The following is a 19,869-nucleotide window of genomic DNA, read 5'->3' on the forward strand; positions in this document are numbered from 1 at the left end:
GCAAAAGATATTTGAGAATAACTAAAATGCTCACTGTGGTATTTCTAAGTGCTTACTCTGTGCCAAGCCATGCAATTTTTTTAAACAGCTTGGATTATCAGAGTGACCCCAAATGAATCTTTTCATATTAGATCATCTATGGAAAAGACTGACAAAAAATCTTCCATCGCAGTCTAACCAAGATTCCCTTCACACTACAGAAACTGCCTTATCAAAGGTCACAAATGATCTTCGTCTTACCAAATCCAACAGCCCTACTCCACCCTAATCCTCCTCAATCTCTCAGCTTCCTTTGACACTGCCGACCATCCCCTTCCCCTTGAAACATTATCCAACCTCAGCTTCATTGACACTGTCCTTTCCTGGTTCTTCACCTATCTCCCTGGCTGCTCATTCTCAGTCTCTTTCATGGGCTCCTCATCTGCCCCCACCCACTAATTGTAGGGATCCCTCAGGGCTCAGTTTTGGGTCACCTTCTATTCTCCATCTCCATCCACTCCCTTGGAGAAAGCATTCGCTCTCATGGCTTCAACTAGCACCTCTGCACAGATGATTCCCAAATCTACATCTACAACCCTGATCTCTCTCCCTCTCTGCAATCTCACATTTCCTCCTGCCTTTGAGAGGATGTCACCTCAAGTTTAACATGTCCAAAACAAAACTTCTACCTTCTCACCCAAAACCGGGCCTTTCCCTGACTTTCCCATAGCTGTAGATGGCACCGCTATCCTTTCTGTCTCACAAGCCTGTAACCTTGGCATTATTCTTTCTTTCATTCATTCATTCATTCATTCATTCATTCATTCATTCATTCAAGTATATTTCTTGAGTGCTTACTGTGTGCACTGCACTAAGCTCTTGGAAAGTACAATTCAGCAATAGAGACAATCCCTGCCCACAACGGGCTTACAATCTAGAAGGGGGGAGACAGACATCAAAACAAGTAAACAGGCATCAAAAGAACCAATATAAATAAATAGAATTATAGATATATACACAACAAAACAAGTTAACAGGCATTAATATAGAGTTATAGATATGTACATATACACATAAGTGCTATGGGGCATGGAGAGGGGTAAAGGGAGTGAGTTGGGGTAATGGGGAGGAGAGGAGGAGCTGAGAAAAAGGGGGTCTTATTCTGGGAAGGCCTCTTGGAGGGTGTGAGCCTTCAGTAGGGCTTTGAAAGGGGGAAGTGAGGTTGCTCGGTGGATATGAAGAGGAGGGCATTCCAGGCCAGAGGTAGGATGTGGGCCAGGGTTCTATGGCAGGACAGGTGAGAACGAGGCACAGTGAGAAGTTTAGCACCAGAGGAACCAAGTGTTTGGGCTGGGGTATAGAAGGGGGAAAGGTGATGGAGAGCTTTGAAGCCAATAGTGAGGAGTTTTTGTGTGATAAAGAGGTTGATAGGCAACCACTGGAGATTTTTGAGGAGCCGGGTGACATGCCCAGAGTGTTTCTATAGAAAGATGATCCAGGCAGCAGAGTGAAGTATAGCCTGAACTGGGGAGAGACAGGAGGGTGGGAGGTCAGAAAGGAGGCTGAGACAATAATCCAGTCGGGATAGGTTGAGTGATTGTACTAATGGGGTAGTGGTTTGGGATGAAGAGGAAAGGGCGGATCTTGGCGATGTTGTGAAGGTGAGACTGGCAGGCTTTGGTGATGGATTGGATGGGTGGGGTGAATGAGAGAGAGGATTCAAGGAAGACATCAAGGTTGCGAGCTTGTGAGACAGGAAGGATGGTAGTGCTGTCTACAGTGATGGGAAAGTCAGGGAGAGGATGGGGTTTGGGAGGGAAGATGTGTCTTGGGCATGTTGAGTTTTAGGTGGTGGGAGGACATCCAAATAGAGATGTCTTGAAGGCAGGAGGAGATATGAGCCTGGAGGGATGGAGAGAGAACAGGGGAGAAGATACAGATTTGTGTATCATCCGCATAGAGATGATAGTTGAAGCTGTGGGAGCGAATGACTCCTTTCTCTCATTCAACCCACATATTCAATCCATCCCTAAATACTGTCAGTTCATCCTTCACAACATCACTAAAATCCACTCTTTCCTCTCCATCCAAACTGCTACTTTGTTAATCCAACCACTTATCCTATCTCACTGTGATTAATGTATCAGCCTCCTTGCTTACCTCCTTGCCTCCTGTCACTCCCCACTTCAGTTCATACTTTGCTCTGCTGCCATGTTCAGGCCATGTTTCCCCACTCCTCAAGATCTTCCAATCGTTGTCCATCCACCTCTGCATCAAACACAGAAACTCCTTACCATTGACGTTAAAGCACTCAATCACCTTGCCCCCTCCTACCTCACATAGTTACTCTCCTATTACAACTCAGCCTGTACACTTCACTCCTCTAATGCTAACCTTCTCACTGTACCTCAGTCTCACCTATCACACCACTGACCTCTCTCCTACGTCCTGCCTCTAGCCTGGAACCCCCTCCCTCTTTCTATTTGACAGACAATTACTCTCCCCACCTTCATATCCTTATTGAAGGCACATTTCCTCCAAGAGGCCTTTTCTGGCTAAGCCCTCTTTTTCCTTTCTTCCATTCCCTTCTGACATGCTCCCTTTATTCATTTCCCCTTCCCAGCCCTACAGCACTTATGTCTATATCTGTAAATGTCTTATTTATATTAATGTCAGCCTCCCCCTCTAAACTGTAAGCTCACTGTGGGCAGGAAATATGTCTTTTCTATTGTACTCTCCCAAGAGCTTAGTCAGGTGCTCTGTTCATTGCAATCACTCCATAAATAGATTGTCTGACAAACTGACAGGATAATCCTGGATTGCATAGATTCTCTGCCTAGTTTAGACATAGTCAGTTGAAGATCTTTCAGCATTGTGGAATTCTAGGAAGCAAACGGAAACTCAAGAAAGCTGGAGGATTTTAACTCCTGACCTCCTTTCTCTGCTCCTTTCCCTCTAGAATCTAAACTCTTTGTGGGCAGGGAACATGTCTACCAAATCTGCTATATTGTACTCTCCAAGCACTTAGTATAGTGCTCTGCATCCTGTAAGTTCTCAATAAATCCTACTATAGGATAGTGTTTGCCCTAAAACACATTAATGTATAGCTTCTCCCATTAGAAATAAATGGGAGGGATCCCCTGAAGCTCTGATTTCAATCAACCAATCAATCAATCAATCAATGGTATTTATTGAGCACTTACTATGTGCAGAGCACTGCAAGAGTACAACAGAATCAGCAGACATGTTCCCTGCCCATAACGAGCTAACAGTGTAGAGAGGGAGACATGGACACAACTGTAAAATAGGGATGAAGACTGTGAGCCCCACGTGGGACAACGTGACTACCTTGGATCTACCCCAGTGCTCAGAACAGTGCTTGGCATTGAACTTGGCAAGAAGTAGGTCATTGGTGACCTTAGAGAGGGTTGTCTTCCATAGAGTGGAAGTGAATGATTTCAAGAAATGCCTAAAACTTTCCTATTCTGAAAATGTCAAGGGATCAAATTCTTTTTGGGTTACAAATCAAAGGGAAAACACGTCTCTCGGTAAGACACTGTGAACTATACACCCAGTCAAAAGCATATGGTCCATTAGCCCAGGGTGTTATCTAGGGGCTTCAGAAAGTTCTCAACTTTCATAATGGAAACAGGAGATGACTCAGTTTACTGGGGAGTTGGGTTCTTTTTTTTTAATCTTCTTTTATGAATAGGGTAATTCTTTCTCTCTACAAGAACATTTTAAGCATTCCTGTCCATTGAATCCACTGAGCCCCCAGCGAGACTGTTTTCAAACCTGATTAAAAGTAAAAGAAACTATGTGTCATTTCACCAACCTATTAAGTGTGAATCCTGAAAGATGCCTTCATAGTTAAATATGACAAAATGGTATATCAAACCTGCATAGGAGAGAGAAATAAGAATGGAGACTCTTTCTTCAAAAGCTTAAACTTCCTCAAGAATTCCCTTCATAACCCCCAGTTTGATGTTTATATCGTGAGAAGATTGTAAGCTCCTCACCTCTATTGGCCCTTCTGCATTCTCCCTACTGCTTAGTAATAATAATAATAATGTTGGTATTTGTTAAGCACTTAGTGTGCACCAAGCACTGTTCTAAGCACTGGGGTAGATATAAGGTCATCAGGTTGTCCCACATGGGGCTCACAGTCTTAATCCCCAATTTACAGATGAGGTAACTGAAGCACAGAGAAGTGAAGTGACTTGCCCAAAGTCACACAGCTGACAAGTGGTGGATTCAGGATTAGAACCCATGATTTCTGACTCCCAAGCCCTTGCTCTTTCCACTAAGCTACACTGCTTCTAGTACATCGTGCTCTATGCGGTAAACACTCAATAAACACTACTGAGGGATAGATTGATTGATGACTTAAAAACAGATCAATCAGTGAATCATCCGTTCATTGCAAACAATCAACGACTGCTTCTTGGAGAGCACAATGGAAAGAAAAATTATCCCTGATAATATTTACAGTCTGATAAGGGAGTAGACAAAAATGATGCACAGAAAGGGAATCTAGGAGGAGGAGGAAGCATACAGTAGCTACTAACTCAAGAGGGTCAAGATTAAATATCAGAATTAGTCATTAGTCAAGACCCCTCTGAGGACCACACCTGGAGAGTTTCCAGTTCTCTACCAGTCTTGACTATGAGAGGAAAAAGTCCAGCAGAGGCCTACCCATTCCATTTCTACCTTGGGTTGTGGCTAGAGAGTGGAAGGCAATCTGCTACAAGAAAAACTCATCTGTGCTGGGCATCAACAGTCTGGGAGAGAGTAGAAGGCAGAGACTCAAGTTTGCTGCATGGAAGGAATAAATGGTTAATCACTTCCGTATTTTTACCAAGAAAACGCTATGGATACCCTACCATTAGGATGGCAGATGGAGGTGGGTGTTCTGGGAGAGATGTGCCCATGGTATTGCTATGGGTTGGAGAATACTCGACAGCAAAGACAAGACAAAAATTAGTCATGAGGCCAAAATTCTAGTCTCAAACCCATCACTTACTGCTGTGAGATTTTGGACAGGTCACTAGGCTTGTGGGAAGAGCTCAGGAGTAGGAGTCAGGGAAACTGAGTTCGAATCCCAGCTCTGCCAGTTGCCCACTGTGTGACCTCTGGGAAATCACTTGGTTTTTCTGTGCCTCAGTTGCCTCATTTAATGTTAATAATGATGGCATTTATTAAGTGCTTACTATGTACAAAGCACTGTTCTAAGCACTGGGGGGATACAAGGTGATCAGGTTTTTCCACGGGGGGCTCACAGTCAATCCCCATTTTACAGATAAGGTAACTGAGACACAGAGAAGTTAAGTGACTTGCCCAAAGTCACACAGCTTCCAGTTGGCAGAGCTGGGATTTGAACCCATGACCACTGACTCCAAAGCCTGGGCTCTTTTCCACTGAGCAACGCTGATTCTCAATTGGGATTTGATACCTGTTCTCCCTCCCCCTCAGACTGCTAGCATTACATGCTACAGAGACTGTGTTTGATCTGATTCTATCTACCTCAGTGGTTAATCCAGGGACGATGATGTTGATGATGATGATGGTATTGTTAAGTATTTACTATGTGTCAAGGCTCTGTTTCAAACGTTGTGGTAGATACAAGCTTATCACGTTGGACACAGTCCCTGTCCCACAAGGGGCTCACAGTCTTAAACTTCATTTTATAGATGAGGTAATTGAGGCGTGGAGAAGTTGAGTGACTTGCCCAAGGTCACACAACTGACAAGTGGCAAAGCCACTAGGTCACACTGCTTCCCCACAGGGCACGTAGGGAGCACTTAACAAATACATGATAATGATGATGATTATCGTCATTATAGTATTATTAGTACTCTCTGTGCCTCAGTTTCCTTATCTGCAAAGTAGCAATAAAATACCCCCAATCCCTTCTTCTTAGATTGCAAGTCCTGTGTCGTACAAGTACTGTGTCCAATCTAATTTTCTTATTCCAAGCCCACTGTTCAGCACAGTGCCTTGCACTTTGTCAGCACATTATTATTGTATAATTGAACATACGTACAAACAGTGTCCTGAGGAGGAACAAGAAGACGGAATCCTCCAAACTGCTCAAAACTAGCCGGTTTGTCTTCTCTTTGAATTACCTGAGCCCCACAGTTAGTGTTTAAGTAATACTATAGTTATTATTCTTAGTAGTAATGGAAAAATGAAAGGGAAACTCTGAACATTTAATCCCGTTAAGGAAAAAGGGGAGATGGAAAGCAGCATTGTCCTTGGATAGAGCACTGGCCTAGAAACTGGAGGACCTGGGTTCTAATCCCAACTCCGCCACTTGTGACCTGCTGTGTGATCTTGGGCAAGTCATCTGATTCTCCGTGCCTCAGTTACCTCAACTGTAAAATGGGGATTAAGGCTGTGAGCCCCATGTGTAAAAGAGACTGTAGTGTGGCTCAGTGTCAAGAGCCTGGGCTTGGGAGTCAGAGGTCACAGGTTCTAATCCCTGATCCACCATTTGTCAGCTCTGTGACTTTGGGCAAGTTCTCTGTGCCTCAGTTCCCTCATGTGGAAAATGGGGATGAAGACTGTGAGCCCCACGTGGGACAACCTGATTACCTTGTGTCTACCCCAGCATTTAGAACAGTGCTTGGCACATAGTAAGCGCTTAACACATACCATCATTATTATTATTATTATATTACCCCAGCCCTTAGTACAGTGCCTGACACATAATAAGCACTTAACAAATACCATTAAAAAAAGAAAAAGAGAAAACAGTTTTAAGTCAAATTGAAAGGGCAAGGTGGTAGAATGTGTAATGAAATATACAGTGTGCGATTACAATGAAAGACTTTAATTATAATTAGAATTATGGTATTTGTTAAGCACTTACTACATGCCAAGCATTGTTGCAAGTACTGGGGTAGATACGAGGTAATCAATTTGGTCAGAGTCTCTTTTCCACACGGGGCTCATAATCTAGGTAGGAGGGAGTTGGTTTTAATCCCTATTTTACAGATGAGGGAACCGAAGTATGGAGAATGGAAGTGACCTATCCAAAGTCATGCAGCAGGAAAGGACAGAGTTGGGGATAGAACTCAGGTCCTCTGCCTCCTAGGCCCGTGATCTTTCAACTAGTCAATGCTGCTTCTCCTGAAGCCTGTGTTAGCAGACTTCAATGCCCACTGCTCACAGGTTTACATGATGCACTCAGAGTTTCTCATTTAGAGCCAACTGATGAATGTGACTCTTCCACAAAATGGCAGTGAATCTGCATTGTAGCCGCTCAAGCTTTTCATGAGAGAAAGGATTCTGTTCTGCTATGGTGTGCTAAGACAATATTTAAATCGTTCCGTCTTTTTCATGCAATCAGTATTGGCAGAAACTAGATTAAAAGTATGAAGATTCTCACCAGTCAGTGACAGTTCCTTTCATTCTTCTTTTGAAGAAAGAGTAACAACGCTAAAGTGGCCCTGTGGAGAAACTAAATGGGAGAAAAAGGGAATGGAATTTGTGTTTCATCTGTCAGAGTAAGCCTGCTCCACTGATTAAAGTTTGAAAGCATTTCCTGAGGCCAGTGTAGCAATTATGCCCTGATGGATAATTATTTTCAACCCTACCTTAATATTCATGCATGTGGACTACTCATGTAGGCATCAAATTGAATTTGCCACTCATAATTTTCATTTCTAGCTAAGAACTGTTCAAAAAATGTAATGGACATAAGCATCTGGAAATACAAACAAGCAAGGATAAAATAAAAATCCTCCTGTATCTGCATTTTACAAATTAAAGTAGAAATTTAATGGTTTTCCAATTGATTTGAACAGCATAGCTTAAGTGGCTAGAGCATGGGCCTGGGACTCTAATCCCAGCTTCGCCACATGCCTGCTGGGTTACCTTGGGCAAGTGACTTCACTTCTCTGGGCCTCAGTTACCTCAACTGTAGAATGGAGAGTCCCACCCGACTATCCTGTTTCCACTCCAGAGCTTAGTACAGTGTCTGGCACTCACTAAAAGCTTAACAAATGCCACTCAAAATAAGACCTCAAGTTTAAAGGTGATAAGGGGAGAAATTACCTTCTTCAGCTGACCTCAATCAAATCCACTTCATGCTTCCCACAGCTTCCAAAGCTACACATATACACATTCCAAGAAGTTAGTCTCCAATTAATTTTTTCATGATGATTTTCTGCTCAACCAGGATTCTCTGTGGTTTGAATCCCATAATCACTGCCAATGTGATGGCGACAGTCTGTGGGCTGTGTGGACATCAGCATGTTCCAGGAGTCTACCAAATTACCATGCTTAACATCAGACTGGAAAAGAAATGCAAAGAGAAGCCAGAATCCTTGGAGAAGAGCTATTGAGTATGCACCTTCTCTGGTCAGTTAATCAATCAGACAGGATGTTAATGAATCTGATGCCTTGTCTTGCGGAGCCCAGCCCTAACATTTGTCAGGTGAATCAGACACCAGAAATGCTAAATACCAAGTTCCATTCATTAGGCTGAAAACAAAGTTGGACTCAAAATGCCCATTAATCAACAAGGGAACTCACTTGAATTCTTTCTATTTTTTCAATTGCGTGTTGCTTGCAGGCTGCAAAAATAGGAAAACTAAAGAAAAGTGCAGAAGCACAAAATTCCTAAAAATACTAATTCATGAATCTGCATGTCAGTTAATCATATTTATTGAGCACTTACTGTGTGCAGAGCACTATACTAAGCACTTGAGAGGGTACTATATAACAATAAGCAGACACATTCCCTTCCCACAGCAAGATTACAATCTAGAAGGGGAGACAGGCATCGATATGAATAAATAAATCACAGATGTGTACATAAGTGTTGTGGGGCTGGGAGGGATGTTGAATAAAGGGAGCAAGTCTGGGTGACTCAGAAGGGAGTGGGAGAAGAGGAAAGGAGAGCTTAATCAGGGAAGGCCTTTTGGAGGAGATGTGCCTTCATTAAGGCTTTGAAGGAGGGGAAGAGTATTTATCTGCCGGCTATGAAGAAGGAGGGCATTCCAGGCCAAAGGTAGGATGTGGGCAAGATTTCAGAGGCGAGATAGGCTAGATCAAGATTCAGTGAGAAGGTTAACACTGGAGGAGTGAATAATAATAATAATAATAATAATGATAATAATAATAATGGTATTTAAGTGCTTACTATGTGCAAAGCACTGTTCTAAGTGCTGGGGAGGTTACAAGGTGATCAGGTTGTCCCATTTGGGGCTTACAGTCTTAATCCCCATTTTGCAGATGAAGTAACTGAGGCACAGAGAAGTTAAGTGACTTGCCCAAAGTCACACAGCTGACAATTGGCAGAGCTGGGATTTGAACCCATGACCTCTGACTCCAAACCCCGGGCTCTTTCCACTGAGCCATGCTAATTCTGGGTGGAAAGTAGCAAAGTGAGGCAGGAGGAGACAAGGAGATTATTATTATTATTATTATCATCATCATTATTATTATGCCCAAATTACACGGATAAATGAGAATTGAAAAAATAACTTTCACTGAATCAATCATATTTATTGAGTGCTTACTGTGTGCAGAGCACTGTATTAAGCACTTGGGAGAGTACAATATAACAGAGTTGGTAGACACGTTCTTAAACGAGGTAGATATTTCCAGGAAAATAAACATTCTACGCATCAGTTCCAGATACTCTGAGTATACAGTGTGTTCAGGGACCTTAATTTTCTAGTTGAGCGTGAAGGTGGAGCCATTCTACACAGAGACATCAAGTCCTACCAAATCCCATGTTATTGCTTCTAATCACAGCCTCCTGTGATAATTCCAAAACTCCTACTAAGAATAATAATGGCATTTGTTAAGTACTTAGTATATGTCAAACACTGTTGTAAGCACCAGGATAGAAACATGGTCACAGACCCTGTCTCACATGGGGCTCGCAGTCTCAATCTCCATTTTATGGCGAGGTAACTGAGGCACAGAGAAGTGAAGTGACTTGCCCAAGGTCACACAGCAAACAATGGGTGGAGCCGGGATTAGAACGCATGTCCTTCAGACTCCCAGGCCCATGTTTCATCCACTAGGCCTTGCTACTTCTCTACAATGCTGTTACTCCTAATGATGACTGGTTTGCTTGACAACGGGTGAGGTTAGATGCAACCATTTTCATAGGCTGAGGGGGTAACACAGCTTGGCCAAAACAGCTCTGACTTTTGCAGGTTGTTTTGGACAATTTTAAGAAAATGTATGATCTTTTCCAGAATTTGGATAGTCCCACCCCAATTAATCTGACTACCTTCTACCAACCTCCAGGTATTCTTATTCACATTAAATGCTTGGATTTCCGTATCGGGATAATTATACCGGAGAATGCTCACTGTGTGTTCAGTTCAAATCCCAAAATCCCCTGGGATTTGAAGTAAAGAAATCCTAGAATGCCATGGGATTTTAACCCCACACTTGGTTCCCTCTCCACCCATGTTCATAATCTCATGGTTGCTAAGATGAAAAGGAAAGAATCGTAGGCATGGCATGGTACTTTGGTGTCCCACTTTTCAACAAAAGTAATCTGATCAGCCTAATTATGCCCCTTTTTTCGTTCGTGTTGACCCTTTTCTTCCCAGAACATTACTCTGCTTCTCTATTTTGTGGTGGATTTTGAGGGAATCCAGTGGGAGGGGATAGCATGCTGAAAAACAGTTCAATTTTACAGACAAGAGAATGAAAACCCATTTTCACTGGAGAAATAATAGTCTTGATGTGAATAACCCAAACATAGCTTTCACTCATGCCTATTAGCACACAAAGAGAAATTGTTCTTGGAATTGCAAATTTGGAGCCATTTCCCCAGTTGCTGGCCACCGCTACAGAGATGTACAACTCTTCAGTGCCACCAATAGGTTTTCTTTGGTATCTTCTTGGGGATTTTTTTTTTCATTTCCCACCGTTTCTGTTAAAGATCATATTCTAACTGAAATCATCCATGAACATGAATATGAGAAGAAGTATGGCCTAATGGACAGAGCATAGGCCTGGTAATCAGATGGCCTAGGTACTAAACCCAGCTCTGCCATTTGCCCACTCTGCGACCTTGGACAAGTTACATAATTTCTCTGTGCCTCAGTTACCTTATCTGTAAAATGGGGGTAGGATTTGGACTGTTTCTAACCTGAACAGGTTGTATCTATCTACCCCAGCACTTGGTATAGTGCCTGACACTTAATAAGCCCTTAACAAATACCATTAATAGTAACTAATAATGAACATTAGGAAACGGCCTGGTCAATGCATGTGAACTAACGCTGTTAACAGAAATCAAATTTTTATGTTTTTTCCAGGTATCAATCTCCCCCATGTAGTCATAAAGGTGGCTCACCACCTAGTGGTCTACCAATTGTGTTGCATTGTATGCTCCCAAGCACTTAGTACAGTGCTCTGCACACAGTAAGCACTCAACAAATGCCATTGAGCATTGTTGATGAGGTTGAGGATAGCACCTAGAAAAACCATGGAAGAGATTAAAGAGGATGAACTGTATGATCTCTACCCATAATTAGCTTCCGGTCTTGAGAGGGACACAGGCATTAACATTAATAAATAACACTAAATGTTCAGCCTCGGGTTTAAAGTTCTTCACCGTACTTCCCATACCTTCAGGTTGTTTTTTTTTCTCTCATTCCCCGGTCAGGTAATATAGACCAAGTCCTGCTTCTATTAAATGCTTTGCCTCTGAACCACCTCACTGTGTCCCAATTGTCTCAGAAAAATGCTAGCTCTACATCCAATCGCCCTCTCTCCCCACGATCAAACCAAGGTCTTTTTTCTTCCATGAAGCAAGAAAAGTGGCCATTTTAAAGTGAAAGAATAATTTGACAAGCTGGACCAGAGCAAAATGATTAAAAAAAAATAGAGTCCTTTCCATTGTCGCTTATTGACCTCATAAAAACCAAGATGATGGCAAGCTAGATAGACTAGAATTAAAAATTCTTATCTTGCTCAGCATCGTAGTTTTCATGTATATAATGTGTTACACTCCAGAACCTTCCTCAATTGTTTTTCTTTCCACGTATGTGTTTAGCACTATGTGGCCAGTATTAAATTTGGAAAAGATACTAGGTAATCAGGTAGATATATCTCTGTCCCCCATAGTATCATAAAATAAGTAGGAGGGAGATGTGGTATTGAATCCCCAGTTTTCAGTTGAGGAAACTGAGGCCTAGAGAAGCCAAGTGACTTTCCCATAGTCACACAGGATTAGAGCCAGGATTAGAACCCAGGTCCTCTGACTCCCAAGTCAAATCCTATTTCCTCTAGGGAAGCAGCGTGGCTCAGTGGAAAGAGCACGGGCTTTGAAGTCAGAAGTCATCGGCTCAAATCCCAGCTCTGCCACTTGTCAGCTGTGTGACTTTGGGCAAGTCACTTAACTTCTATGTGCCTCAGTTATCTCATCTGTAAAATGGGGATTAAGACTGTGAGCCCCACTTGGGACAACCTGATCACCTTGTAAACTCCCCAGCGCTTAAAACAGTGCTTTGCACATAGTAAGCACTTAATAAATGCCATTATTATTATTATGTTGCTTCTAACCCTCAGATGCTCACTGATGCTGCTCAATGAGCAGTGAGACCCACACCAATAATAATTGACGTTAAAGGAGCCAACTTTTAATTTGGGCTAATGGGGCACCGAGAAAGCAGGGAGATTAAAGGGGGCCTGGGAGCTGAGGAGAGGGTTGGGAGCCTTCAAAACAGCTAATTGCCCAGAAAGCCATCTTCAGGGTTTTTTGAGCCTAGGTTGGGAACACCTCAAAATGTTACAGAAATGATAACAACCTGCTACCTCATTCCCCTACATGGATTTGACACTCATTTATTCAGTCATTCATTCACTCGTTCCATAATATATACTAGTGGCTTACCGTTTGTAAAGCATTCTAGTAAGCACTGGAAAAACCACAAGTTGGAGAACTAAACATGGTCCCTGGACCCCAAAGAGGTCACATGCATGGACAGAGGGGGCTGCATCCAGATTCATTAGGAAGTTAAAGCAGTGTAAGCTCATTGTGGGCAGGGAATATGTCTGTTTATTGTTGTACTTTCCCAAGCTCTTAGTACAGTGTTCTGCACACAGACAGCGTTCAATAAATCATCATCATCAATCGTATTTATTGAGCACTTACTGTGTGCAGAGCACTGTACTAAGCGCTTGGGAAGTACAATTTGGCAACATATAGAGACATGATTGAATGAATTAATGAATGAAAACAAAATTAAAATAAACATAAAAGACGGTGACAATGGCAAGTTCAAAAAAGGCAATAGGGAATGGTGGCTGGAGGACCAGAGTTTCAGTCTCCTTACAATAGTAGGTAGTCACAAAAATCACATCCACAGTCAGACATAGTCTTCCCAACAATCTAAAGAGTGAGAAAGAACATCTTATGCTGTTGTTGCTTCTTCTCCCTGAATTGTCAGAGAGAAGGCTGATGGGAAATACTGGTGACACAGGGGCAGGGCAAATTCTTCCCAGGGAAACAGAGTCCCATAATGGTGGAGAGCTGACCGGCTGTAGCTGTTTCTTCTTCTCCCTCTTATAGTGGACAAAGACAGGGGCTGTTGGAAAGATCGAGTACTATGGGGACTGGACAGCTTTGATTGAAGCCACATATTTTGTCAGTTTTATAAGCCCCCCTGAGATGCATTCCGTTTGGTTCCTTCTCTGTTCTTTTATCCATCTTGGGAAAAGGGACAGGGGAAGGTGGGGTGAGTTGGGAAGAATCGCAGGTTGGAAGGTTCATTCATTCATTCATTCAATCATATTTATTGAGCGCTTACTGTGTGCAGAGCACTGTACTAAGTGCTTGGGAAGTACAAGTTGGCAACATATAGAGACAGTCCCTACCCAACAACAGGCTCACAGTCTAGAAGGGGGAGACAGACAACAAAACAAAACATGTGGACAGGTGTCGTCATCAGATTAAAGAGATAAAGTTAGATGCACATCATTAACAAAATAAATAGAATATTAAATATGTACAAGTAAAATAGAGTAAGAAACCTGTACAAACATATCATCATCATCAATTGTATTTATTGAGCGCTTACTATGTGCAGAGCACTGTACTAAGCGCTTGGGAAGTACAAATTGGCAACATATAGAGACAGTCCCTACCCAACAGTGGGCTCACAGGGTTCCACTGAGCAAATCAGATTCTGTGGAATCCAGCATGGGGAACGATTGCCATGCTCCTCTGCATCTGGACATCAGTCAGCCAATTGTATTTACTGAGTGCTTATGGTGTGCAGAGCACTGTAGTAGGGGCTTGGGAGAGTACAACAGACACATTCCCTTCTCACAATGAGCTTACAGTCTAGAGGGCAAGGCAGACCCTAATAAAAATAATTAATTACAGATATGTACATGAGTGGAACTGGGAGGGGGTAAGAATAAAGGGAGTAAGTCAGGGTGACACAGAAGGGAGTGGAGGAAAAAGGAAAGAGGGCTAAGTCATTGAAGGCCTCTCAGAGGAGATGTACCTTCAATAAGGCTTTGAAGTGGGGGAGAGAAGTTATCCGTCAGATATGAGGAGGGAGGGCATTCGAGGCCTGAGGCAGGATGTGGGCAAGAGGTGAGTGGCAAGATAGACAAGATCGAGGTACAGTGAGAGGATTAGCATTAGAGGAGAGAAGTGTTGCAGGCTGGGTTGTAATAGGAGAGTAGAGAGGTGACGCAGAAGGGCTCAAGGAGATTGAGTACTTCAAAGCCAGTGGTGGGGAGTTTCTGTTTGATATGGAGGTGCATGGGCAACTGCAGGAGTTTCTTGAGTGGGAAAACAAGGCCTGAAGATTTCTATAGAAAAATGATCCAAACATCAGAGTGAAGTGTGGACTGGAGTGGGGAGTGACAGGCGGCAGGGAGGTCAGCAAGGAGAACTGACACAGTAATCAAGGCAGGATAGGATAAGCAATTGGATTAACATGGTAGCAGTTCAATGGAGAGGAAAGGGCAGATTTTAGCGATGTCATGAAGGTTGAATCGACAGGATTTAGTGATGGATTGAATATGTGAGTTGAATGAGAGAGAGGAGTCATGGATAACACCAAGGTTATGGGCTTGTGAGACAGGAAGGATGGGGTCCGTAGTCCGAGGTTAGAGCTGGGAGGCCTTCCTGCCACCGAAAAGGTAGTGGCGGTGGCCCTGGATGAGCTGGGGTTGCACTGGACCAGCAAGGAGGCCAGTGCCACAGGGTGGTTATGGCAGTTACAGGTGTTTATTATTCCATTCCATTCCCCAGCTCTCCTCAGATCTGGACTAATCCCTTTCTGCTCCCCTTCTGCCTAAAGTGTGCAGAATTCAAGTCAAGGAATCCCCAAATCTCCAGGCCCCTAAAACCCCTCTAATATCTTCAGTCAAGTTAATTTAAACCACTTACTGAGAGGTATATGACAGGATAATTATCATCCTGTCCAACCCCAGGCCCAGACAACTTTACTGTAGGAGCAATCCTGGGGAAAAGGGTGACAGGGAACAGCCAACCACATTTTTTTGGTAGTTGTTAAATGCTCACTATTTACCAAGCACTGCTCTTAGCTCTGGGGTAGGTACAAGCTAATCAGGTTGGACACAGTCCCCATCCCACAGTCTCAATCTCCATTTTTTAACAGATGAGGGAAATGAGCCACAGAGAAGTTAAATGACATGTCCAAGGTCACACAGCAGACAAGTGGTGGAGCTGGAACTAGAATCCAGGCCCTCTGATTCCCAGGCCTGTGCACTATCTGCTAAGCCACACTGTTTCTCTTGGTTTTCCTGCTAGTGCTGCAGATTGTCAGAAAAGCACTGTCAGTGTCAGTGATTAGTATCTCAGTGGGTGTTTGTGCATCTCCATGCTTGGGAAACCCTGTGTTTGGGTCTGTATTCGCTGGCTGTCTCTACTTCCTGTTCTGCGTCTCTCCCCTTCTGATTCTGTGTATGTCTCTGTCTTTACTCTGTCTCCTTTCCTCACTTTTTCTTCCTCTTATTCTTGATTGATGCCTTCACCTCCTGAAGCCCTGTTCTCTGGCCCTTCATGAACCTCAGTCATGAAAACAAACAGTAGCCCATACTTCCAAGGCCTTGGAGAAATGAAGCCATGAATCTAAACAAAATTTTGTACCCTCAATTTCCCTTTCTCTAACTTTTCAGATTGGTTTAGATAGAAATCTTTATTTACGAGGAAATTCTGATACCGTCTATTTCCCAGCAGAAATATGCTAACCAAGACACTGTCTTGAACCAAACTTTGTCTAGAACTCACAACTCTGATCCTAAATTCTTAACTGAGATTAGAAGGACCACAACCTGTCCCTGTCTTATATAAACAAGAATAATGAAATGCATATTTTTGGTTGAGTTTAAAGATTTTTAATTTGTTCTCTCTGTTTTTTTTGAAGCACTTACTATGTGCCAGGCACTGTGCTAAGCACTGGGGTAGATACAAGATAATCAGGTTGGACACAGTCCATGTCTCACATAGGGCTCACAGTTTAAATCCCCATTCCCCAGATGAGATAATTGAGGCACAGAGAAGGTATGTGACTTGCATAGGGTCACACTGCAAACACGTGGTGGGGCAGAGATTAGAACCCAGGTCCTCTGACTCCTAGAACAATGCCCTTTCTATTAGGCCCCACTGCTTCTCGTTCCTTTTAGGAAGATTAAATGTTTAAAATCTGCTTTTTGTCCACAAAGGTTGTTCTGCTACTAATGGGTTGCTTTCAGTAAATTAGAATATATTTCCATCCCTTGAGATAAGGGAGGAAATACAGTGGTAAAAAATTTAACCCTGACATACATTCTTCATCCAGGGAATATAGTATTTATTATACCCAAATCAACACATTCCAAATCCTTCCATCAGGTCCATAGATAATTAGAGAAGTGAAAGCCAAGAATGCAATGTGAACTACGGCAGTTACATTAGCTTGCATTTGCTTTATGCTGTGATCAATCAAATTAATTAGAAGCCCATGGCACAGTGAAACTCACTGAAAATAATTAATGCCTTGCTTTACTTCCCCTGTGATTTGGTCAGTTCATGAGTGTATAATGTAAGTAGTAAAAAGGCCCTGTAAATGGCAAACAGATCCACAGTCTGCTGATAATGAAGGATGAAATGTTTAATATATACAAGGACATCGTAAAAGCATGGCTCTTTCCCTTCACTCTATGTGTTGAATATTGGATTCTTCATTAACCAGTGGGAGATAGGCCTAATTTTTTTCCTTTAATTCAAATGAATTTGAAAGGGCACTTACTCCTTGTCTTAAATACCCTTGTCTTATGGTGAACAAAAATGATTGGTTTTTGAAGACTTCCCCAAAATTGGAATTCGTCAAACAGAACATATCTGACTTCCTCTTTAACTTTTCCTGTGACAAGTGTTCTAAAACTGTATTTTCATTGGAAGTGAATCCAAATAATTATGCTCTTATCTCTGACTTTGTAAAATTTGAAGACAGAATTAAAGCATGAGATACACTCTTGTTCCTCGTGTGTTTTATAAGCCTTAATTTGCTCTTTTTTTTTCTTGAGAAGTTCCATAGGCCTCATTACTGAGTTGGGCTCAATATCTAATTCTAAGACTGGATCATCAACAATGAAGTTCTGGAATGAAGTCAATCTCTTAACGTTGAAACTCTGCTTATATAAGAACAGGTGCGTTGGGTGGTATATGGCTGGAGAGTAAACAGTAACAGGGTAACAAAGCAGCTTCTACACGGTGAGCAGAAAGTGGAAAACTGAAAGCTAGAAGAACAGGAGAAGCACTTAAGGACATGGTAAAACAAAACTTCAAACAGTGCTGCATCCAAACTGAAAAATTGGAGTCAATTATCGAAGATAGATTAGCTTCAAAGCGCAAGAGCATAGGCCTGGGAGTAAGAAGGACTTGTGTCTGCTGTGTGACCTCGGGGAAGTTGCTTAACTTCTCTGGGCCTCACTTCCCTCACCTGTAAAATGGGGATTAAGAGTGTGAGCCCCATATGGTAAAGTGCCTGTGTCCAACCTGATTAACTTGTATCTATCCCAATGCTTAGAACAGTGCTTAGTGCAGAGTAAGTGCTTAACAAGTACAATTATTATTATTGTTATTGTCTGCTGTGTGACCCTGGGGAAGTCACTTAACTTGTCTTGGCCTCAATTACCTCATCTGTAATAATAATAATGATAAATCATAATAGTTATGGTATTTGCAAAGTGCTTACCATGTGCCAGGCACTGTACTAAGCCCTGGGGTAGATACAAGCAAATCGTGTAGGACAGAGACCCTGTCCCATGTGGGGCTCAAAGTATCAATCCCCATTTTACAGATGAGGTAACTGAGGCACTGAGAAGTGAGTTGACTGGCCCAAGGTCACACAACAGATGAGTGGTGGAGCCGGGATTAGAATGCATGACCTTCTGACTGCCGGGTCTGTGCTCTATCCACTGTGCCATGCTGATTCCCATCTGTAAAATAGGGATAGAGACTGTGAACCCTATGTGGGACATGGACTGTGCCCAACCTGATTTGCTTGTATCTATCCCAGTGTTTACTATAGTGCCTGGCACATAATCAGCATTTTACAAAAAAAATTTAAAAAGTGAAATAATAATAACAATGATGGCATTTATTAAGCACTTACTATGTGCAAAGCACTGTTCTAAGCACTGGAAAGGCTACAAGCTGATCAGGTTGTCCCATGGGGGGCTCACAGTCAATCCCCATTTTACAGATGAGGTAACTGAGGCACAGAGAAGTTAAGAGACATGCCCAAAGTCACACATCTGACAAGTGGTGGAGCTGGGATTTGAACCCATGACCACTGACTCCAAAGCCTGGGCTCTTTCCATTGAGCCATGCTGCTTCTCTGAATGCACCTTTCATTCATTCAATTGTATATATTGAGCACTTACTATGTGCAGAGCACTGTAGTAAGCGCTTGGAAAGTACAAAGCACCTGGAGCAGCAAATGTAACAATGTAAGGTGAGTCTTTTCTGTGACAAATGGAATCATCCTTAAATTTCACCATCAGTGGTATCTTCTTTGAATATGAAAGACCATATGTGACCAATTTTAATTACTGAATCGGCACACAAAATATAAAAAGAAATGACTGGATTTTGCTTTGTGCCCAGTTCTGATTGCCAATTAACTCAGGGAAACATTTCTGATAGTTACCCAGTCATCATGTGTTAAATTGTTTATTCCTTCTGTGGGGATTATCAGAGGGTGGGATATAAAAGGGAGACCTCTGTTTCTCAATTTAATTAGTTTTGACAGTGTAACAATCAATATGCTCTGTTAGCCTTAACCGCACTTCATTGCCTACTGATGGTGGAAATTAAATTTGTCTTTGAACTTGAATACGTGCTAAAGGAGTCTTTGTAGAACTGTTGTGGGAACCAAAAGGAGACGACGGGCAATCAGACTTCGGCTTAGGCAAATAAGATATGTCACTACTCGAATGAACCCGTGGTCCATATTCAATCTGGAATTGTACCCTTGTACCTTCCAGGTCGCACCTGGAGAGTTTCCAGTACTCAACCAGTCTCAGTTATGGGAGGGAGAGTCAAGCAGAGGCATACCCATTCCATTCCTAGCTTGGGCAATGGCTAGAGAGTGGAAGGCAATCTGCTACAAGTCAAAACTCACCCACTGTGGGCAGCAGCGGCATGGGAGAGAGTTGAGGGTAGAGACTGGAGTTTGCTGCGCGGAAGACGGCAGTGGTAAACCACTTCCATATTTTGACAAGAAAACTCCAGATTGCAGATGGAGAATGGGACATTCTGGGAGAGATGTGTCCGTGGTGTCGCTATGAGTCGGAAACGACTCAACAGGATAAGACAAGACAGCAGCATCTACGCAGATACGCAGACGTCTATCTTGGAACTACTCCAGGGCTTCAGCATTA

At 42.6% G+C, this 19,869-nt stretch overlaps 2 non-coding genes across 2 annotated transcripts; both read left to right on the forward strand.

Moving 5' to 3' along the window:
* Window positions 1-4,592: 4,592 nt before the first annotated feature.
* LOC119941101 lies at window positions 4,593-4,731 on the forward strand. The gene has a single exon (XR_005455131.1). It is a non-coding gene; the product is annotated as a small nucleolar RNA SNORA7 (small nucleolar RNA).
* A 14,732-nt stretch (window positions 4,732-19,463) lies between these two features.
* Window positions 19,464-19,600, forward strand: LOC119941061. The gene has a single exon (XR_005455097.1). It is a non-coding gene; the product is annotated as a small nucleolar RNA SNORA7 (small nucleolar RNA).
* Window positions 19,601-19,869: the final 269 nt, after the last annotated feature.

Source organism: Tachyglossus aculeatus, chromosome 19 (assembly GCF_015852505.1).
Source record: "Tachyglossus aculeatus isolate mTacAcu1 chromosome 19, mTacAcu1.pri, whole genome shotgun sequence".
Lineage (NCBI taxonomy): Eukaryota > Metazoa > Chordata > Mammalia > Monotremata > Tachyglossidae > Tachyglossus > Tachyglossus aculeatus.